This window comes from Triturus cristatus, chromosome 4_2 (genome assembly GCF_964204655.1).
Source record: "Triturus cristatus chromosome 4_2, aTriCri1.1, whole genome shotgun sequence".
Classification (NCBI taxonomy): domain Eukaryota; kingdom Metazoa; phylum Chordata; class Amphibia; order Caudata; family Salamandridae; genus Triturus; species Triturus cristatus.
In genome coordinates, this window is record NC_140586.1 from 688,715,587 (window position 1) to 688,731,308 (window position 15,722).

At 44.6% G+C, this 15,722-nt stretch overlaps 1 protein-coding gene across 1 annotated transcript in view; it reads right to left on the reverse strand.

Annotated features, from left to right (window-relative positions):
* PRKAA2 (protein kinase AMP-activated catalytic subunit alpha 2) overlaps positions 1–15,722 on the reverse strand; it is a 343,505-nt gene that overhangs the window by 220,486 nt on the left and 107,297 nt on the right. The gene's annotated exons all lie outside the window — the stretch shown is intronic.

Below are 15,722 nucleotides of genomic sequence, written 5' to 3' on the forward strand. Positions count from 1 at the left end.
TTCAGGCCTCAATAGTGATGCAATAATTAAAAAATAAATATAGATAAATGTATATTTTTATTACTGTATTGTAGATTTATGTTGTTTGGTCTTGTTTGGTTTAGATAAAGACTACTTATTTTGCTAAACTGGTGTGGTGTCCAATTGTAGTGTTTTCAACGTATGTGTTCACAAATGCTTTACACCCTGCCTCTGAGATAATCCTGTCTGCTCGTGCCAAGCCACCAAGGGGGTGAGCAGGGGTTATTTTAGAAGTGTTACCCCTTCCCTGACTAGAAGCAAAGGTCTCTATTTGGACAAAGGTACCCACCTCTGCCAATTTCAGAAATTATCAGCCAATAAAGACAGAAGGCATGGACTTAAGGTAGGTATTTGCCTGCACAACACCTGGTGCAAGCACCGCTCTTCATGCAGGCAAATCTACATTTGTTTAGATTCACATTGCACATGGAAGAAGAGCCGTGGCTCAACCATCCCCAACCATCCTCCAGCCAACTCTAGAGGGTATATTATAGCTGGTTTTTAGGTATGCTGATTTCCTTTATTTGGTTCCTCAGTTTAGCTGTTTGCTACATGAGTAACATAGTGTTTTGTAGTGTATCCATAACCTTTTTCTTCCTCTAGATGGGGACCAGTTTGGTCAAGTAAGGAAAAATACATATGTTGGGCTTTTACAGACATGGATGTTGGGTGAAGTAGCACCTAAGAATATAATGTTTTGGTGGTGTGCATGAGATATAGAGCTGTGCTCCACTCTAGGTGTGAGGGATGCAGCAGTGACTTTTTCATGGATCAGTATGGAAGGGAGTTGGAAGTATAGTCTTGCAAGCTGCATATACTAATAGATTAACTTGCAGGTAAGAATTAGATTGAGTTATGATTTTTGGAACAGCAAAGTCTGAATAGATTTTTTTAATTGTCATGACTGTTGATAGCCATTGGCAGATCTTTGCAGCATTTTCCAGGGCTCGAATGTCAAGGCAAAAGAGGGACTTTCATTAATGCATTTTGTTCGGAGTGGCAGAAACCTAGTACTTGGAGGCATTGTTAGCCCACCAACAAGTCCAACATGGAGTCCATCTTGGATTCTCCAATGTACTGTTAAGCCATTCATAAATATCATATGGAATCCACTAGGAGCGACTGAGGCCTTAACTAAGTACAATGTGAAGTCTACCCAAAAGTAACAGAAGACAAATTTCAGGAGGCAATGTTTAGACACCTAGAATTAATAAATGGGATACACCACACAAGATCTCAACCTTGAGAGGCAATGTTAAACCACCTGATAGTAGCATATGGAGATTTCCTATAAGTGATAAAAGTGAATCTCTCTTTGCGGCACTTTTATGCCTCCTAAAAGTAGTACATAGAGTCCACCCAAGATTAACTGAAGCCCAATTTCTAGAGTCCCTGATAAACAACAAGCTGGCTTTATATGGAGTCTAACCAGGAGTGACATACACCCATCCTATAGAGGACTCATTAAACAGCATTTAAGTAGTTATGGGAGTCTACAAGCAATATATACCAACCCACAGGACCAGTGCTAAGCCACTATTAAGTAGTGCATGAAGTTGACTCAGCATCCCTAACAGCACTGTTTAGCAAACTACAAGTAACATGTGGAGTCCCCTCAGAAATACCAGGAACCCAACCCCTCACAGTAATTTATTCTACCACAGAGAATGAACCTACACACCACACTGTGGTCCTTGACGTATAGCTAATTCACCTTTAGTCTCTTACAGGCCCTAGCAGATCCAAACAAGGAAACCACAGTGGAAGTCACCTTACTAGCTCTGCCCTACATCTGGATGACTGTGCTGTATTCCCTTGGAAGCGGGACCAAATAGTGGGGAGGATAGTTTTGAAAGGAGATCCATGGTCTGAGGCTGGTCTAGTAACAAAGCCAGATTTGAAGGGAATGTTTACTAGGCAAGGAGAGGTGGCCACAGGTAGATGAGGACCTGAGGTATGACTTAGCACCAAGAACATCCAACAAACTCAAGTTGAGAGGAAACATTTACACACACCACAATATTACAGTAAAACAATACAGGGAATTGTGATTATTAAATGCAAACGACAATTGTTAAATGAATCGCACAAATGGCACTGGGTTCAGTGGAACACTCTTAATTTTAACTTGAGTCAGGGGTACATGGGCATTATTGTCCAGCTAGGTATTTGGTCTGCTGCAAGCCTCTGAAGTTCTATAAATAAAGAGATAATGTAGGGTGCTAGCCGATCAGTCATGAAATGTGGATGCTGCCAGACCCATTATGTCTGCAAGGCCCACCACAGGATCCAACACACAATTAGAGCCATGTCACTCACAGGGCCGGGCTGGGAACAGAAACCAGCCCTGGCAAACTGCTCAGCCGGCCTCCCCTGGGGTGAAGGGGAGTGCAGCTGAGCAGTTTGCTGGGGCCGGTGTCAGCCAATTTTGTTACAGGGGGCCGATATTGCTGACTCCGGTAACAAAAACGACCACCAGGGGCCAAAAACCGCCCCCCACCCTAGCAGCCTGCCGGGGAAAAGCCTGGTGCCCGCTATGGCCAGTCCGCCCATGGTCACTCATAGGCATACACATTTTTGTGTGCGCGGGTGGTGCGTGCATGCGATATCGCTGCTGTGGCTAGGATGAAAGCTTGCACTGCTTCAGTTAGTTCTACACCATGCTGTACGCTTGAGAAGTGCTTACCTTACACAGTATCTACTGTTCCTTGTAGGAAAGTGCCCTTTTTGTATGGTTACCCCCACACTTTGTCCCTACTGGCGATGGTTTTGACTCTGAAAGTGCAGTGAGATTGCTAACCACGCCCCGATGATAGTGCTCTCTCCCTAAAATATTAAGAATGTAAATTGGTAACCACCGATTGGCAGACTTTAAACCCCTTATAAGTCCTCCAGGGCATGGGGTTTAAAGGGGTCACCAGGGCCTGCAGCACTGATTGTGTCATCCTGAGTCACCCAAGTAAAGAAATGACAGCAGTTCTGCCATTGCAGACTGCAGGAGCAGTGCAAACTGCTCAAACCCAACTTTAATGTTAATGTTAATGTTAGTAGGGATTTATAGAGCGCACGTACGCCAATTGGCTTCATGGCGCTAAGGCTCAAAAGGTTGACAGAAAAGACAGAAGCTAACCCTGTATGAATAGCCATGTTTTCAGAGATTTCCTGAATTGGAGAAGGTCGGTGCATGATCGAATTTCGAGCGGAAAGGAATTCCACAATTTGGGGGCAAGAGTGGCAAATCTGCGACCTACTTGGCGTACCCGTTTGAAACCCGGGAGAGCAAGAAGTGAGAGATGAGCGGACCTTAAATCACGTGTGGGAGTGTGCCTGAGTATCATGCTATTAATGAACTCAGGGCTGGTGCCATGCAGGGATTTAAAAAGGAGGCAACCACAGCGCTGTGATATTGGAAGCCAATGTAGTTTCCTCAACAGCGGGGTAGCGGTGTGCCATTTAGGTTGACGATAAATCAGTCGTACTACCTGGTTCTGGACTATCTGGAGTAATCTAGATGGGATAGAACCGTAGAAATCATGGCCTGGTTCAAGGCGTCATGAGTGAGGAAACTGTGAATTTTCCTGATTTTGAGCATTTTAAAAAAGCACTTAGACACCACAGCTCCAACCTGAGTTTTCAGGAAGAGGTCGCTGTCCAGAAATACTCCTAAAGTTTTGGCTGACGTGGACGGGGCGGGAGGAGAGACAAGCTCTGAGGGCCAGTAGTGGGGGCCCCAGTGCTTATGGCTGTCACCAGTAAGAACTATCTCTGTCTTACCAGGATTCAGTTTAAGATGATTAAGATACATCCAATTTTGGATATATAACATGGTATCCTGGAATTCAGTGATAGAGTTGTGGGAGCTATCAACCCTGAGGATGAGCTGAAGATCATCAGCGTAGTTGAGAACCTGCACATTCCTGTCTTTAAGAGACTGGATCAGGGGTGCCATATAGATGTTAAATAGATGGGGAGAGAGGGCCGAACCCTGAGGGACCCCACAGGTGGTATTATGTGAGGATGCTAGAAACTGACTCAGACGGACAGCCTGAGAATGATCCTCCAGGAAGGAAGTAAGCCAGCGAGCCTCAGTCCCCTGAACACCAGCCCTCCTGACACGGTCGACCAATATACTATGGTTGACCGTGTCGAAGGCTGCGGAGAGATCCAGCAAGACCAGGGCCCGGGGAGAGCCTCTGTCAGCATTATCCCTCAAGATGTCCACAACCGTCAGGATCACAGATTCGGTGGAATGGGCAGGCCGAAAGCCAGCCTGATGAGGGTCCAAGTATTTTGATGTCTCTAAAAAATTAGAGAGGCATTTTGCTACGTGGCCCTCTAGAATCTTCGCCAAAAAGGGTAACAAGGAAATCGGGCGGTAATTGGAAAGGAGCGCAGGGTCAGCTCCAAGCTTTTTCAGGAGGGGGACCACTACTGCTTTTTTAAAAGCCAAGGGGACTATGCCAGATGAAATGGATTCATTCAGTAATGCGAGTACGGGACCAGAATGAATTGCAAGGCAGTCTTTCAAAATATGAGGGGGACAGCAATCAGATGGAGCGCCTGATTTCATTTCCACTAATAGGTCTTGAAAGATCTTGTTACTAATGATAGGGAAACAGCTAAGAGTTCTGTTATTACAATGTACCACAGAGGGGTCTAATGGCGAAAGATGAGTTGGGATGCTAGCTTTTATTGAGACAATCTTGTCAATAAAGTAATCATTTAACAAATTACATAGAGCTTGAGAAGGGACAGCCTTCAAAAGAGTACGCTCAGGATTGGATAGCTCATCTATTATAGAGAATATTTCTTTAGAGTTTTGATTAGATTTCAGAATACGATCGGAAAAATAGGCTGCTTTGGCAGTAAGAATGATTTCCTTGTAATCTTTCCGAGCAGAAGTATATCGTAATTTTTTCCTGAAGAGTATTTCAGACGCCATTGTCTCTCCAATTGGCGTAAGGCCAATTTCTGGGCCTTAAGGTCGTCAGAGAACCATCTTTGTGTCTCCGCCCGGCGTGCTAATTTGACTTTTTTTTAATGGGGCGTGTTTATTGATAGCATCAAGCAGCCATTTGGATACCTTTGTTTCCGAGGTGTTAACATCATGGCCAGGGGGTGGAGCTGTATCGGCTAGTGTATTAAGAAAGTTGTCTTTATTAATAAAATTCCACCTCCTGGCAAGGCCTCCTTTACCCTCACCATGAGTGGTAAGGTCACAGCACTACTTTTAATACTTGCCATTCACCCCTCAGGTAGGCCTCCTGAGCCCAAGAAGCAGGATGCATTATAATAACGGTCTGGGCAAATAAGTGCAAATTTATGTGTCCGTATAGTAGCCTCCTTTAATTAGGGACTACTATAAGTGTTCATGGGGGCCATAGGATAACATGGGCTCTCCCCCCCTCCACACAGGCTGCAAGCTCCATTATGGTCACACTGCAAAATGTCATGTTTGGTATCAAACAACTTGTCTCATCAAACTCAACCTTTTTCTAAAGTTGGACTTAGTGTAACATGCACCCAGGTGGCTACCTTGGAGGTTGCCCACCCGGTGGTCTACGCATTTCCTGTGCCCTGGACAACAGCCTATAGCTGCTGCTTCCAAGACAGGAATCTGACCCCTGCCAAGAGGTGTGGACTCTCAGAGGAGGCACAAACAAAGTCTTGTCTGGGCGGATTGTGTAACCACCCTCCCTGGCAGAATGGGTAGTGGAGTGGAACTTCCAGACGGGGAGCTTTAAATCCCTACCCACCTCTGATATGCAACCAGGTTTCCTCTCAGAGAAGGGAAAACAATCCCCTGCTCCAGGCACATTTGCAACCCAGGGAGGCAAGGAAATTAGGTAGTCAGGATGCATACACCACGAGAAGGCTAGCCACACCCCTAAGGTGGACTACCTGGTCTGCACAGCCGACGAAGGGTTCTGCCATTTTTAAAAGTGGCAGAATAGAGGCTTCTGGGTAGAAACGGTGCCACTCTCCACAGGAAGTGGTCACCACAGGGGTGGATTAGCAGTTGGGGCCATTAGCCATTGGAAACTAAAACAAATTCCTTTGCGCGCGCTGCATCGCAAAATGCGATGCAGCGCGCGCAACGAAATTCGTTTTATTTATTTAAATGTGTACTTACCTCCGTTCATCCATATTCCAGTGTTTACATTTCCCCACCCTGCCCCTCCCCCGCCCCGCCTCACTGCCCCACTAAACTCCCTCCACGGACCGCTACTGCCACTTAGCATACTGCTCAGATTGTTAATGGAGTTGTTAAAGAGATTGATGTGTAATGTGCCACTCACAAGTAAGAATAATCAAAAACATCTTGAGGATTAATGTGCCTGCTGTAAAGCACTGCATGTAACCTTTTGATTACGTTTAGAAATACAGAATAAGATGGCTCAATTGCATAAGGCAATGAAGCAGACAGTACAGTAGGGGGGGGAAAGTGGGTCAAGGAGAAACAAAAACAAGCATTGGCATAGCCAATAGGTCTCGCTTTTTGGACCTTATAAGTGTTTAGTTATGCAACTGTTGCATGGCTAAACACATGGCTAAACACTTATAAGGTCCCAAAGGCGAGACCTATTGGCTATGCCAATGCTTGTTTAAAGGAGGCCTCGAAACGGGTCTCTATCGGGCTCTGTTTTGTGCCCTGGCACAGGCGGTCTGTTTTTTCCCAGACTGCAGTGACAGCAGGCACATGATGTGCGTGTGCTCACTTCTCACTAGTGGAGAAGTTACGGCATGACGTCATGCCAGGTGAGCGTTGTAGAGGAAGGGAAATCCTTTGAAGAGAGTCATTTTCTCTCTGGATTTCCCTTCTCTTTTTGAAACACAGGAGCAGCAAAATGTGATGATGTCACCAGGTTCTTTAGTAGAAGCCTTTACAATATTATATATAAGCCATAGTTGCTGCTTATTTATCTTATGCAACTAACAGCCATTGACAAAGCCAATAGTCCTGACTTGTTGTAGTATGATGTTACTTTACTTCCAATTTACCCGTTAGAAGAAGAAAGCTCTCTCTTGAAGCGCATTCTTGGCAGATGTCAGTTGAAAGGCCTGCTTCTGGAATATGCAGCTGATGTCAAAGCCTGTTGGGTAATTTTAGACAAAGGTGTCATGTGTGACATGGAAATACGGCATGGCATACATTAGTGATTTCCCCAGTGTTTGCATCAGGTAGCAGTGCGCCATGAAGAGTGCTCTTTATCTCTCGGCGCCGCTTTTTGAGGAGCGCTGGGGAGAGGCTGTGGATGGAAATTACTTCAGTCTGAGGAAGAATCCATTTACAAGATGCGCTCGTCTTACATCCTTCAGAACAATGCCCTGTCTTACAGAGGCAGTTTTGATTAATGTTTTAAAAACAGTTTTCAGCATGAGAGCCTAACGTACCCACCAAATGCATGCACAGTGCGGCGTGCGCACTTCCAGTAAGGCTGATACCGCCTCCATAAGCCGCCTCGATTCCTGTCGAGCGTTGGGGACGCGGGGTCGGTGCCTCAGAGCATTCCAGTGATTTCTCTTCATTTATTTTGCCTCTGAGATGAAGAGAGCCCTCGACGTACGTTTTCTGAAACGCCCTTCTCTTCCAGGATTGTTTTAGGCTGTGATTTATGCAGCTGTTAAGTTATATGTCGCGCTTTTTTTCTAGGCACCTTGTGTGAAACAGGGTAAGATATTTATTTGCATATCGCAGTAAGACTTTAGTATATGGAAGTGCTCCGTTTATGGGATTTCGTGATAGGCTGTACATTGGAGAGTAATAAGCATGGAAAAAAACATTTTTTTTCCAGTGAGGTACCAGACCAGCGCATGCGCTGGGTCAGGCGAGACCTAAAAAGGGATAGATTTGAGCGAATAAGGAAAGTGTACTGTGGATTGCCTCATTGAAGGCGCAGGTTGCTGTACCAATATCACTTTGTAGCTGGAACAGCTGGGAGGTGTCAATGTTTTTATCATTTGGATGGAGAAGGAACGTAGCAAATGCCACTGCTGTTTTTCCTAACATTATCCCAAGCATTGCCTGCAGCAAGCCCATATGCGTGCAGCCCCCTCCCTCTACAGACAACCAGACAACATGTCTTAAAAACTCGGAGCTGCTTGATTTATCAATGTGGGACACTTTCATTTTTTACTCCTTCTCATTTTTTGAAAGGGGCTGCTTTAATTTTGGTGCCTGGACCTACTTCTCCCGCAGTCAGACCCTGGCTGGGTGCTGCCTGGACAGTGTAAGTGATATTGCATCTGACTCTATGCTCAGCAGGGACAGTACTCCCCCTTATGCACCCAGGACCTGTGCGCCCCTGGCCTGTGCAACAACAGTAGCTAGGCCCTTGCTGGTAAGACACAGTTGTAATCTTCACACAAGGAATACTAGAAGATCAATGCTGTCAAAGATTGAAACTGTCAAACAGAACCTCTCACAACACAACAAACCCAACATATACCATGAACAGCGCCTCCAGGAGGTATCACATGCATGCATACAATAGGGGGAAAGGAGAGGGAAAAAGAAAGAATACAAGGGCACAATACGTGTTAAATTACAGCAATTGTATAATTGTATAAAACTGTAAGATATTATGGCATGCGCTGCCAGCATGAGTTGAGAGTAAAAGACACCCCACACTCACATGGACAGCGTATGTCATTATTCACAGGACACTGCCATCTGTCTGCCAGAGAGAGGCAGTGTGAGGACAGCACTTCAGGCTGGTGAATGGAAATTGGTCTAGGCCTAAGGCAGCCCGACGGGTAAATATGTAACTGGCATCTCAAGTCCATAGGTAAATTTAGACTGTAGTGCTAGAAACAGTTCTTCTGAAGGTGAACCTTTTATTTGCTGTTTTATATATCTGACTCGAGGGTATCGGAGGGATTTGAATGGGCACTAGTTGCATTACAGACAAGCACATGCATTTTTTTTAATTATTATTATTTTTGGGGGCACGGGGAGATGAAGTGATTTGCCCAGAATCACAGGATGATTGAGCCTCCAGCCAGACTCGAACCTGGTTCCCCAGCTTCAAATTCGTCCTCTACCCGTTAATCCCCATCCCCTCCTTACCATCTAGTGACTGGCATATTTTCACTGAACTCAGTTTGTCTTGGACCAGTCCTGACCATGGAGTAGCTTCCATCCTGGAATGTTGAATGGTATTCCACCAAGGGGATGCCGTTGGGATGAGGCCCTTCTCTTTCACACCTCATCTTCTCTTCAGATTGAGTGACTCTTGTAGTTCTTGTAAGGTTCACAGCAGCCAGGGTAACGCTCTCTCCCACTTTCACTTCAACAGCCACTTTCTACAGGGGCAAAGCAGGTAGTTCCCAACTGTCCCAAAAAGAGAAATCTCTTTAGGGAGTTGAGCATGAAAGAATTCCTCTGCCCCAATATCCCTTTGGGCTCGGCCTCGATATCTGTCTGGGTTCCTGGTGCTTCTCATTCAACAAGGGAACTGCTAAAGACACCCACTGCTGCCACCCTGCCTGCACCAATCTTGCCTCACGCCATTACTTCACGTTCTTCCTGTTAATCCAACATGCAAGAAGGATCCAGACATGCCATGTACCCTGGTCACCGAATCAAAAGAGGCAACAGATTCCTCCTCTCAACACAATGGAAAGTTCTTTCTTCATTAAAAAAGAGGGCAGCCTTCTCATTTGGGTCATTGTGTATCTGCAACATTGGTGACATTTAAGGCACATTGGTATTATAGAATTCAATCGGGAATGGATGGCCCACATTCTGTCTACAGCATGAGAGCCACACTATTTAAAATCTGTTTGCCAACAGGTTTTAGGTACTTCTGAGCCCCATCAAGGAAGGTGGTCCAGGAACTCCCTTGCAGGTGAGAGATTGTTGCTTATAGTAGATGTTAGAAGGTAAATATGTGTTACATTATGATTGTTGGTCATCATCACAATAAAGACATTCATGGCAAAATCCATATACAAATAAAAAGTCATTCTGGTTTTTTGTGGAAAATATATTTCCATTGGAGTTGTATACATTCCGCAATTAAGCATTACTGTGTCAATTTTCAAGCAAACCAAGCAGTAGTAGGCAGGCAGATGATAATGAGAAACGTGATACTACTTCCACTCTATATCCTTCTCTACTGCAAGGAAGGGAATGTAAAGGTGTAGTTGTGGGGCAGACAATACTGCCAAACGTAATTACTACCATCTCCACATCACACCTTCCATGGCTATAAATGAAGAATACTACTTTAAAGTCAAAGTAAAATGCACCCTTACATCCAAAATGGACGTGAGCATGCATTTTGTGCTAAGAAAATAGTGCTAAATGCAACACAACATAAACAGCAGCACGAGCAGCAGCTCACACTTCCTAATTGTGCTCTTGGGGTAGGATATTTTCCCTCAAAATTTCCTCCAATCCAGCAAGTGGGCATCATTGCGTTATTACTGGTAATTCCACATCAAAAAGTAACACAGAGTTACCAAAATTATTCCGATTACTAGTGCCTAATTGATTTTCCGCCTAGTCATTCCTCCCTCTTTACTACACATGCATAATAACACATTTTTGTTGCTGCAACGATACATTTTGAAAGACATTTCAGACTTTGAAATGAATAATTTATACAATCATTGTCCTTGAAAACCATTCCTTCTGATAGAGTTGGGAGCTGTTTTGGCACAAATATATGGAGCTTGCAGGATAAGGCTGTAGATTGACAACTGCAGAAAGACATTTACAGATTCTTAATTAAGTTATTGACCATGCATGAAGTTTGATATATCCAGAGCCATTACCCACAGAATGCTGAGAAAGTCTAATTGAAATTATCATGAAGTTGGTATGCAATAAGTCAGCTAAATGTTTGTGTAAGGGATTGCAGCTATCCTAGAACTGTTCGGAAAGAGGGTATGAGCTGTGTCTACGTACATTTTTCCATGGATCCTAATCAGAATTCCTTATAGTGGTCGAAAATTGATATGCAGTTCCAATCAAACAGCAAATTACCAATCTGTAAGTTGCCCCATCCAGAACCAATCACTCCAATAAAAGGAGGATACCCCCTTAGTCCTAGGTTTCTCCATATGATTACCTAGACATGCAAGTGTGGGTAAATTTTGAACAATTTGTGTACCAACTCCCATGTTTGCCACGATCAGGATATAATAGGGTTCAACGCCCTGCTTTTTGCTCTATTAATGCTATAGAATACATCATATTGCCTTGTAGCCAAAAGGAAGTCTTCTTCAATCTCCATCCATGGTGGGGAGATATTCCTATGCCAATCATGTGCACGAGTTGTGCAAGTTTGTGTGATTGGTGGAATGTGAGCATGTGGGGTAATGGGAGACCACCTGAAGAGGTGGCATTGTAAAGTTTGGTCACCTCAAGTCTTGGCCTTGCTGCACCCCATATGAAGTTCATAAGCGCAAATTCTGTTTCACTTTAAAGTGGTTTGGGTATCATTATGTCAAACATGGTGAAGATATAATTAAATGTTGGACTACATTCACTTTTACCACCTTTACTCTCCCCCTTAATGACAAATTGAGCGAGGACCATTTAGGAAGTCAGCTGAGGCTTTCCTCATGAGCTTCTGTACATCATCTTCCATTGTATCCTGTAGTCCCTTATTAACTGGAATTTCAAAGTATTTAAGGTTCTTTTAGGACCCAAGTATATGGAAGCAACCCCAACGAGTTTCTTCCAGTGGCAAATGTGAGTGGTAGGTTTTCTCTTTTACCCCAGTTTACTCTGTACTCTAAAACTGCGGATAAGTCAGATAGAATTGACACGCAACATAATATAGAGGACGAAGGGTTCAACAGAGTTAGGAGAATGTTGTCTGCATACAAAAAACGTGTTTGCTTAACTGCTAGCATCAAGATGCCCCCTACACAAAGTAGAGGGCAGCTAAAGTTTAAATTTTAAGCAGATATAAAAGAGTCGAAAGATGAGGCACTTTCCTGGAACTCCTCTGCAATTGACCTTTGCACCTAGGTTAATTTAGAGATATTTTACCTCCCCTGCAAAGCCGGGACCTAGACCTCCCCTCTCCATGGTGCCAAACAGATTCCTCCTCTCAACACAATGGAAAGTTCTTTCTTCATTAAAAAAGAGGGCAGCCTTCTCATTTGGGTCATTGTGTATCTGCAACATTGGTGACATTTAAGGCACATTGGTATTATAGAATTCAATCGGGAATGGACCTTTTCCTGAAGATTTTCCAAACACAATATCCTTTCTATCTGCTCTAATATCACCTATTTGTTTAGCCCATTCATGCGTCTCTCCCCTCTTGTGTGGGCATGTGAACACCAACCAGGAATTAGTTTTTTAGTATTATATCTTGGTGCTCAGAGGCTCACACTTTCCTAACGTGTGAAGCAAATGCATTGCTGATGTTAATTGGGTGATTTTTCAATTCCTCTCTGTTATCCCTGATAGCAGTCACCACTGAGGGGGATTCTTTCAGATGAAGTTGGTGGTCAAAAATGTACCTGTGTTTTCACCATACTCATATTGCCTCACTTGACCCTAGAAAGAGCATATTCTGCCCTGCTTGTAAAGAAGGTATTCAGGTTATTTTTGGCGTCCATCAGATCCTGCGGCCAGAGGATCAGTTTCAAGTTGACTGAGTCTTCATTAGGTCCCAAGTAATTGTTTAGGTATGAGCACAGTATCTGTTAGACCTGGCACCATTGGCGTGGGTCACCCTTCCACTTTTTTGCTGTTGCCTCCTGTGTTTTTGATATGTTTTTGCTGGTCTAGATGCTTTGTGCACCTTGCCACTGCTATTTAGTGCCAAAGTGCAAGTGCTCCCTATTGTAACGTGTTGTATTGGATTAATGACTCCATGATAGGCTTATTTGATTTACTTGTCAGACCCTAGTACATTGCACCATATGTGCCCAGGGCCTGTAAATCAAATGCTGCTGGTGGACTTGCAGCACTGATTGTGCCACCCACAGAAGCAGCTTGTAAAATATGGCTCAGGCCTGCCATTGCAGAGCCTGTGTGCAGTCTGTGACTGCCATGTCCACTTGGCAAGTGCACATACTTGCCAGTCCCCAAACCTTCCCTTTTCTACATATTAGTCACCCCTAAGGCCCAAGGGCAGGGTGCATTGTATGTAAAAGGTAGGACATGCCCTGATGTGTGTGGCATGTCCTGATAGTGAACTACAGCCAATTTCGTTTTTTACTATTGTTCCCAAAGGCCACAATGGGCAGTTTGATTATAACATCTTATAATCCTAACTGACCCAGGGAACAAGGTGAAATTCAAGTTTAGTATGTCTGAACTCAGAATGTTAAAATACATCTTTTAGTGTGGGTGATTTTTACATTCTGTGTTTGAAAATACCACTTTTTAGAAAGTCTGTATTTTCTTGCCTAACCATCCAGCATGTCTCTGCTAGGTTTGTGCATTCCATGTCTGGTTTGTGAGTGACAGGGGGCTGGAGAGGGCATTGGCTCCAGCAGTCTGATGGGTCAGGACTGGGCTGAATAGGACCTGCAGTAAATAGAGAGGGGGGTGGCGGAGATTTCCTTTCACTGACCTGAGCCCTCATAGAATAGAGCGTAGGGGGAGGATATTTCCTTTCAGCTACCTGGGCCAGGACTGCTCTCAAACAATGCTGTCTCCACCTCCTGCCAGGAAGCTGCACCAGGGAGGACAGAACTGGTTTTGGCTGGGCACAGACACCCTCTGCCGTCAGGGGACAAAGGATTTTGCAGTATAAATATTGGGGCCCAGACCCCAGAACTTTAGATCACTTCTGGGAATAAAGACAAACCTTTGCCAAGGAGAAGAACCAAGGAAGCTAAAGGAGGAGACTGCCCCTGTGCTGTTTGCTGTTTGGGGCTGGCCTGCAGTGGTTACTTTATTGCCAAGAAAAGGTGAAAAGGAACTTTGTGTGTACTTTTACTATCTTGAGGAAGATCTCCAAGGGCTTGAAGCTGAGCTCGCCTCCTGTTCTGAACTCTCAGGGACACAAAGACTTCACCACCAGCTCCCCCTGAATTCCCTTGCTGGGAATTCTACCTGCAGTGATGTGCCTGCTGTTGTTTTGGGCGCTCTGAAGACTGCATGTCGCTGGAAGCGCGACGCAATGAGGAGAAGCGTGTCGCCACTGCATCAGTTGCCATCACATCGCTGAAGAAGCGTGTCACCGCCGCAGCTGTTCGCCATCGCATCACCGACAAAGCGTATCGCATTACCGTAGAAGCTTGTCGCCACTGCAGAGGTTGCCATCGCATCACCAGAGAAGCGTGTCACAGGGCTTGTCGTGGCTCAAGAGTCTACTGAGTTCGCATCGCACCTGATCATCGCATCACATCGAGACGGCATCTTGTCGCATCGTAACCGGAACGCAGTAAGAAACTGACGCATCACCTCCTCTCCGGTAAGGAACCGAAGCATCACCTCCCCTGCGCTGCAGTAAGGAACCGACGCATCACCTCCCCCGAAGCAAGGAAATGACGCATCACCTTCCCTGCGACCCTTTTGGTTGTTTTGCGTGAGGCATCCAAGGTGCTTTGAGAGTAAAGTGTCACTTTTACCATCTACATTGAACTAATCTATTTCTACCATTTTAAAGACTTCTTTTTATTACAGTATTGTGGACTTTTATTGTTTGTTCTTGTGTTAAGTCTAGTAAAGATTACTTATTTTTCTAAACTGGTGTGGTGTCCATTTGTAGTGTTTTCACTGTATTACACTATGTCTTCACAAATGCTTTACCCACTGCTTCTGAGATAAAACTATCTGCTTGCGCCAAGCTACCAAGGGGGTGAGCAGGGGTTATTTTAGAAGTGTATCCCCTTAACCTGACATGAAGCAAGAGTCCCTATTTGGACAAAGGTGCAAGCCATTGCCAACTAGTGACCCCCATTTCTAACAGTATCCTTCTGTCAGCGAGCTGTCTACAGCAGTGGTTCCCAAACTGGGGTCCGGGGACCCCCAGGGTTCCGTGACACATTCCCAGGGGGTCCGCAGGGAGCAGTTTTAAAAGCACTGCAAAGTTACTTGCACAATCAGTAGTTTTTGGGCAGCAATAAAAGTGTCAAGATAACTCAGGTGATTAATGAATTTGCTGGAGAGAGATGGGGGTTTTGCCCAGTGGCAGCTTTGACTCATATTAGGAAGCCCAGATGGTTAACATGCCTGCTGCAAAGAATGTCTACCATGCATTAAAAAAAACAGTATTTTGTATTGTGCATAGCTCAGTGCGTTCCTCTTTTGTTATTATGCAGTTCGTAAGTTCACTGCCATCAAAGAGCTGCATGCAAACTGCATGGTACAAATTAGTAAGTAATGCTTTTTCCCAGTCTTTCATTATCCCGATGCTGCTAAAAAGGTTGGTTTGGGGAGAAATAAATCCTTATTATCAAAGTCAATGCTAACCCCTGTGTTATTGTCTGAATCCTGAATTTGTGCTTCTCCAGACCAAGCTCTCTTAAAAAATGCCTACCAGTATGGGTGACTTGTGAATCCTACACCTTGTTGTACCCTTTGCCTTATCTAACATTTTCTATTCACTGATTTACGCATGCATGATTAATTGTCTCTGTATGTGTGTGATGTAAAGTGCGCTGACACCCTACAGTGGTATGAGAGGTGCTATAAAACAAATTAAATACATGTGACAGTGGGGCAATGCAGAGATGAGAGGCACTGTTGGAGGGCAGAAGTGAGGGAATCATTGAAGATT